This window comes from Belonocnema kinseyi, chromosome 2 (genome assembly GCF_010883055.1).
Source record: "Belonocnema kinseyi isolate 2016_QV_RU_SX_M_011 chromosome 2, B_treatae_v1, whole genome shotgun sequence".
NCBI classification, from domain to species: domain Eukaryota; kingdom Metazoa; phylum Arthropoda; class Insecta; order Hymenoptera; family Cynipidae; genus Belonocnema; species Belonocnema kinseyi.
This window is the reverse complement of record NC_046658.1, coordinates 114,336,880-114,343,505: the sequence shown is the minus strand read 5'-3', so window position 1 is coordinate 114,343,505 and position 6,626 is coordinate 114,336,880. Positions and strand designations below refer to the sequence as shown.

The 6,626-nt window shown below is 32.4% G+C and overlaps 1 protein-coding gene across 1 annotated transcript in view; it reads right to left on the bottom strand.

The window, feature by feature from the left end:
* The window catches only part of LOC117182948 (odorant receptor 22c-like), a 29,935-nt gene that overhangs the window by 5,820 nt on the left and 17,489 nt on the right, over positions 1–6,626 (bottom strand). The window lies entirely within an intron of this gene.

Below are 6,626 nucleotides of genomic sequence, written 5' to 3'. Positions count from 1 at the left end.
TCTAAAAAGTCCCTGGATGGTTGGATATTTCCTCAGGTAAAATATTTTTAAAAAAAGTGAAGGTCATTCCTGAAGTAAATTTCAACGAGGAATTCAATGGTAACCTTTATTATGACCTTGAAGTTGACTTTCATGCCTTTTGAAGGTCAGCTTTGTTTTTTAAAAATGGAAACCCCCTTTTTTTACAACTGCAATCGATAGAGCGGAAGATTCTACGTACAGATACGTACCCACGTCATGGGTCAATTGTAACGGTCAAGGTCAGTTAGAGGTTATTTGAAATTAACAAAGTTTCCAAGAGGTCAGTGCAATTCCTGAAGTTGTATTGATCTTGGTGATGATTTTCAGGGTTTTTTCAAGGTTTTTTCCAAGCACTTTCTGTTTACGTTTAGCATTACCCCAGGAACAACGACGTGGACGTAGTAAATTCTGTTCCCTTTGGGGTGCTTGATTAGCGTAAGTCCCCTTGCCTCTCACGTTTTGGAGTGCTTGATTAGTGTGAGTCCCCTTGCCTCTCACGCTTCAGTGAAGATGTTCGAACTGAAAACCTTGAGCTGCTTGAAAAAAAGCTATGCGATTGTAAAAATGAGTTACAGCATTACGAATCATCTCCCTATCAATCAAAGTAGCCTGTTGCAGAATCCGATTCTGCAATTCGTCTAAGCTTTGCGATTGCGGTGAGTATACTTTGCTCTTTAAATAACCCCAAACAAAAAAGTCGAGATGCGTCAGATCAGGAGATCTAGCAGGCCACTCGATTTCACCCCTTCTTCCAATCCACCTTTGAGGGAACTGAGTATCCCAATATGCTCGAACATCCCTACCGTAATGAGCCGCTGCTCTGCCTTGCTGTAACCAAATATTTTGAAAATTATCGTCTGTAATCTCCCTTGTTCTTGGTACAATTTGGTTTCTGAGAAGCTCTTCATATGCACGGGCATTGAGATTATCATCGATGAAGAAAGGGCCTATCAATGTATCATTCAAGATACCGGCCCAAACATTAATCTTTTGTGGATATTGAGTATGACTCCAACATCCAATCAAGATTTGTGTCGAACCAATATCTACAATTTTGCCTGTTAACTTCACCTTTTAAAGTGAAAGTAGATTCATCTGAAACTAGTGTATTGTACACGAAAAGAGGATCTCTATCAATTCAGCTCATCATAATTTCACAAAATTTAACCCGAAGATCAGGATCGTGTTCATTGAGCTCTTGTGCCAGATGAACTTTGTAAGGATGGAAATTAATGCTTTTTAAAAATTTTCGCACTGTTTCAAGCGCAATTTCACATTAATCACTAGCTCGACGTAAACTAAGATGTGGATTTTCAACAAATGCTTGGGCTATGTCTATCTGCATCTCCTCAGATCCTGCAGATTTTGGCCGACCAGTTCTCTGAAGGTCCTTGATAGATCCATGATTCATAAACTGCCTTACAGTTCTTTCAATTGTTGATTTTGAGACAGGATTTAACCCTTCTCCATTACGAAAAGTGCGATTAAAAAGCAAACGAACTTGATCGTAAGATCGAACTTGATCTCCCCAGCCACATGTCATTAATACAGATACCCTCTCTCATTCCGAAAGTTCAGCTTGCGCTATAATAATCTTTTAGCGAAAGATAGTAAGTATGTACTCGTAATACGTAAATATAGTTTCAATTCGTAATGTCAATATGGAAAAACGGTATAGGACTTATGGTATCGCCTTAGGTATTGACTTAGGTATCGAAAAACGGTATAGGACTGTATAACTCTTCCGGGAGGAACAGAACTTTCACCAGAACACCTGGAACTTTTAATGAAAAATTTCTTTATGATTTTAAAATATTCAAAACGCTGTAACCAATATCAATACAGATCTCACCAATGAATTTCTCGTTGAAATTTACTTCAGGAATTACACTGACCTCTTTGAAAACTTTGTTAATTTCAAATAACCTCTAACTGACCTTGACCGTTACAATTGACCTATAACGTGGGTAAGTACCTGAACGTAGAATTTTCCGCTCTTTCGATTGCAGATATAAAAAAAGGAGGTTTCCATTTTAAAAATCAAAGTTGACCTTCAAAAAGCCATGAAGGTCAACTTCAAGGTCAAAATTAAGGTCACCATTGAATTCCTCGTTGAATTTAACTTCAGGAACGACCTTCACGTTTTTGAAAAATGTTTTACCTGAGGAAATATCCAACCGTCCCGGGACTTTTTTAGACACCTTGTATAAAAGGGTGGTCCAAAAAACGTTTTTCGATCTACAGCGCAAGACACACCCTCAAAAGTTTTCATTTCTGGAGAAAGAAAATTCAAAATCCCGTTTAATTAATATAGGGAGATTTTGAGTTTTCGAAAAATTGAACTCATGCTCTATGGTTTCATCGAAAAATCCCAAACTTTTTAGGGATTGAAAAGGAGTGTCAACGAAATAAAATTATACTAATAACTTTTATTTCCAAACCATCCTCATCCATCCTCCCCTTCGTCGTCTTTTTTATGCAAATAATTACTAGCAGACAATTTGAATATTTACCATCCCTTTTTAAGCAATTTTCAATTATTTAAACAAATCTAAATTATTTAATCAAATCTAAATCATTTTAACAGTTATTTATTCCCAAAAAATGTAAAAAATAATTGTATTTTCTGATTGAAATGTAATTGTTTGTCATGTTTTAAAGTAGTAAATTTTTTAAAAAACATTATGTAATTATTTAAACAATTTATCAATGTCCATCTTCATTTTATCAATCAGTTTTTTTTGATAATTACAAAAATGAAATAAAAGAGAACACATAAAATTATGTTTCTGACTGTATAGTGTATAGAAAGAATACCCTCACCAGTTTTTAATTGTTTGAACAAATATAATTTGTTTGAATGATGACTTTCCCAAACCCACTTTTAAAATCGTAATTAATTGTATATGCTTTATTTGATTTCATTGGTTGAGTTATCGAAACACAACTGCTTGAGCAAATAAAAATTGTTTAAACAAATAGAAATTTACTGAAAATTAGACGATATGTATCAAAACTATGTAGTTACTCAACAAAAAGTAGCATGGGATACCAATTTGTAACAAGCGGACACATCTGGCTCAATTTTTAGAAATTTTGAAAATAAACAATAAATGATAGTTTAAATAATTACATAATGTTTTTAGAAAAATTTAATACTCCAAATAATGACAAAATATTGCATTTAAATTAGAAAGTACGATTATTTTTTACATTTTTTGGGAATAAATAATTGAATAAATAATTGACATTTGTTTAAACAATAAAAAATTGTTTAAAAAGGCAAGGAAAATATTCAAATTGCCTATTAGTAATTGTTTGCATAAAAAAAAGGATGGAAATTGCTCAAAGGTAACAATAATATGTAAAAATGTACTTTTTTTTATTTTTAGGGGGCTGCGAGGATGGTGAGAGTAGGTTGGAAAGGAAAGCTATTAGTATGTCTTTATTTCGCAGACACTCCTCTTCAAAGCCTAAAAAGTTTGGCACCTTTCGATAAAACTCTTGAACATGAATTTAATTTTTAATATTAATTTAATTAATTTTTAATTATAATATTCGAATTTTCAAAAACGAAAATTAGAGCCAGCAGTTCTAGGAAGACCGAGAACGGGGTGACTGAGAACGAGAGTTTGATCTATTTATAAATTTTACGTAAAAATTAAGAATTTATTATATTAGGAGCCGTTCAAAAACTACGTGAGGCTATTTTAAAAACTTTTTTCATTTGTTCCCTTCTGCGTCACAGATCATCACACAAAGCTTGAACCCTCGGCGTGACGTCGCAAATACAAACAGCCCCCCCTTTTTTTAGGGCAAAATTTTTCTTCTATTTCCTTTGATAAACGTGTAACATAAAATACCTTATATACAAACATACTATTTTAAAAGACTTCAAGGCTCAAAATGCTCTCAAAACAGGAAAAACAGAGCTCTTTTCAAGAAAATATGGTCAAAATGGTTTAAAATAAAATTAATGTATAAATACCATATTCAACTAAATGCGAAACGCTCAAAATTTCAAGTAGAAATATATTGAATTTTTAACAAAGTAGTCGAATGTAAAAAAAATCATTTTCTCAAAAGTGATACATTTTTAACGTAAGAATTGAGTTTTCAAGCTAAAAAGATGAATTCTCAATAATGAAAAAAACCATGAGACTTTAATTACAAGCAGTTGTATTTTTAAACTAGTAGTTGAATCTCAAAGTCAAAATTTCTAAATTTTTAGAACATACATCAGGTTTGAACCAAAAATGGTAAACTTTTAACTAAGAATTTTCCTACAAAAAAAAATGAATTTTGAACCTTGAGGTTTTCCAACCATATAGTGAAATTTTCATGTCAAGAAGACGAATTTTTTAAAAAACAGGATAAAAGAAGATTAATTCTCAAAATAAAAATATAATAGTTCGTATTTCAATCAAAAATATATTTGAAATAAAAATAAAAAGCAGTCGATTTCAACGAAAAAGAATCAATTCTCAACAAAAAATGTAATTAATAAAAGTTTAGAAAAATTAATGGAAAAAACTAGTTAAATCAAACAAAGAAAGATGAATTTTTAACATAATAGTTGAATCTGCGATGAAAGCAAATTAATTAGTAACCAAACAGTTGCAGTTTTAACCAAAAAATATCAAATTTCTAGAAAAAGAGATGAATTTTCTACCCAGAAAGATTTTTCATTCAAGAGAGAAAAAAATGTCAAGCAAATTGTAATATTTTCATTCCAAAATGTTGACTTCTTTACGAAACAATTGAATATATTACGTACAATTATAAATTGTCATCCACAGAGTTGATTCTCAACCAAGCAGTTGAATTTTATACCAAAACAATAGAATTTTTAACAAAAAGTCGAATTTTTGAGAAAAAAAAAGTTCTACAAAAAAGTTAATTTTCAACCAAAGAGTTGCAATTTTTAACTGAAACGATCAACTTTAAATCAACAATAAATTATTTAAATTTTCAGTTAAGAAAATTAATTTTAAATCAATAAAAGCCTAATTTTTAACAAAACATTTAAATGTAATAGTTCACTTTTCAAAGAAAAAAAACTTTTAACGATACATATTTGGATTTTCTTATTGTGTACTATCAATTCAGTTCGCATTTAAGAAAACAAAATTAGTGAAAGTAGACGCCGCGAAAAAACAACAATCGTAAAAAAAGAAAAAAAACACAAAAATTCCAAAAGAAATTTCAAACAATAAAAAAAAGAATTATTCAAAATTATTTTTTACAATAAAAAGGTAAACTAACTCCTTTAAATCTCCCCCTCTTCTACTTTTCTCCCCCTTTTCCCTCCCACCCAATCCATATATTTCCATCGGCTCACTTCCTCTCATTGAAAAAAAGTGTGACAGTCGCACGTGCACTCGACCGAAACTATAAAGGATTCTGACTAAGGATACGAAACTCTAAAATCGAAAAAACGGGGAGTTTCTTTAAAACAAGGGAAAAAAGAAGAATTAATTAAAAAGGGGGGAAATCGGCGAAGAATTTTAATCTGGTATTTAGGTCTTTACTCGTAAAATAAGATTACCAATTTTTATGTTCTCAAGCATTAAAAAAATGTGTATTCTGATTTATATTTTCAATCTGTGGTGTCGCATTCTGCATTAACCCAAATCGTCACAAAATTGTTTAACCCACCTTACACTTGAAACTATAACGTTATTTTTGAAAAGCCCCTCATGAATTATTATATCATACACATAATTGGATCACATGTTTTTCAAATATTTAAAAGTCCATACCTGTTTTATTATTCCCGACCACAACAATCATGAGAAGTACAACAGCAACAGGAAGATCAATCTTACAAATAACTTCCGACATTACATCAATTTCGCCCCAGACCATAAGAAGTTTTACTGTTTGTGATACATTTATAAAAAAAAATATAAACAAAAAAATGCCAATAGTTCGATATTTGGTTATTGATCCTTCCGAATGGTATGGTTCGGGCCATATTCCGATAGTCTGCAAGCTTATTTTGCATATACTCGTGGAATAGTATTCCGCTAACAAGTGAAATTTGGTTAACATACATATTTTTTACAGTATAAAATTAAACTGGAATTTGGATTTGAGCACGGTTTTGGTTATGACCTTCGACTGAAATCCAGACTCTCCGAACGTAAACATCAGGGCCGTGGGTACACTAAGAGTTAACTCACGCAGTTATCTAGTTTGGCCATTAAGGTCCAGTGCTTTATCGCTATGCTACTGTTTTGTCGTGTAAGAGGGGCCAAAGATGTAATCCCCTTTCGGCCTCGCGGCTCTTTTTATCCGAAACCGTGGCGCGGTGTCATTTTTTGGAAGGCGCAAATCTTGTTTCCTCAAATCGAACTTCCAATGTATTATAAAATGCCTTACGCTATATTTAAAAATATTTTAAAACATGCAATCAATTTCCGGTCCAGCAGGGTGGAGAGATGCAGTTCAATCACGCGTGAAACACAAGGGGCGTAGGATAAAGGGGCAGTGCACGGGTACTCACCAGTGATCCCAGATCTGAAACGAGATGCGTTCCAATACTATGACAGGGCTATGTCCGTGTGAATATAGTAGGAGACGCTGTAAATGACTGAGTTGCG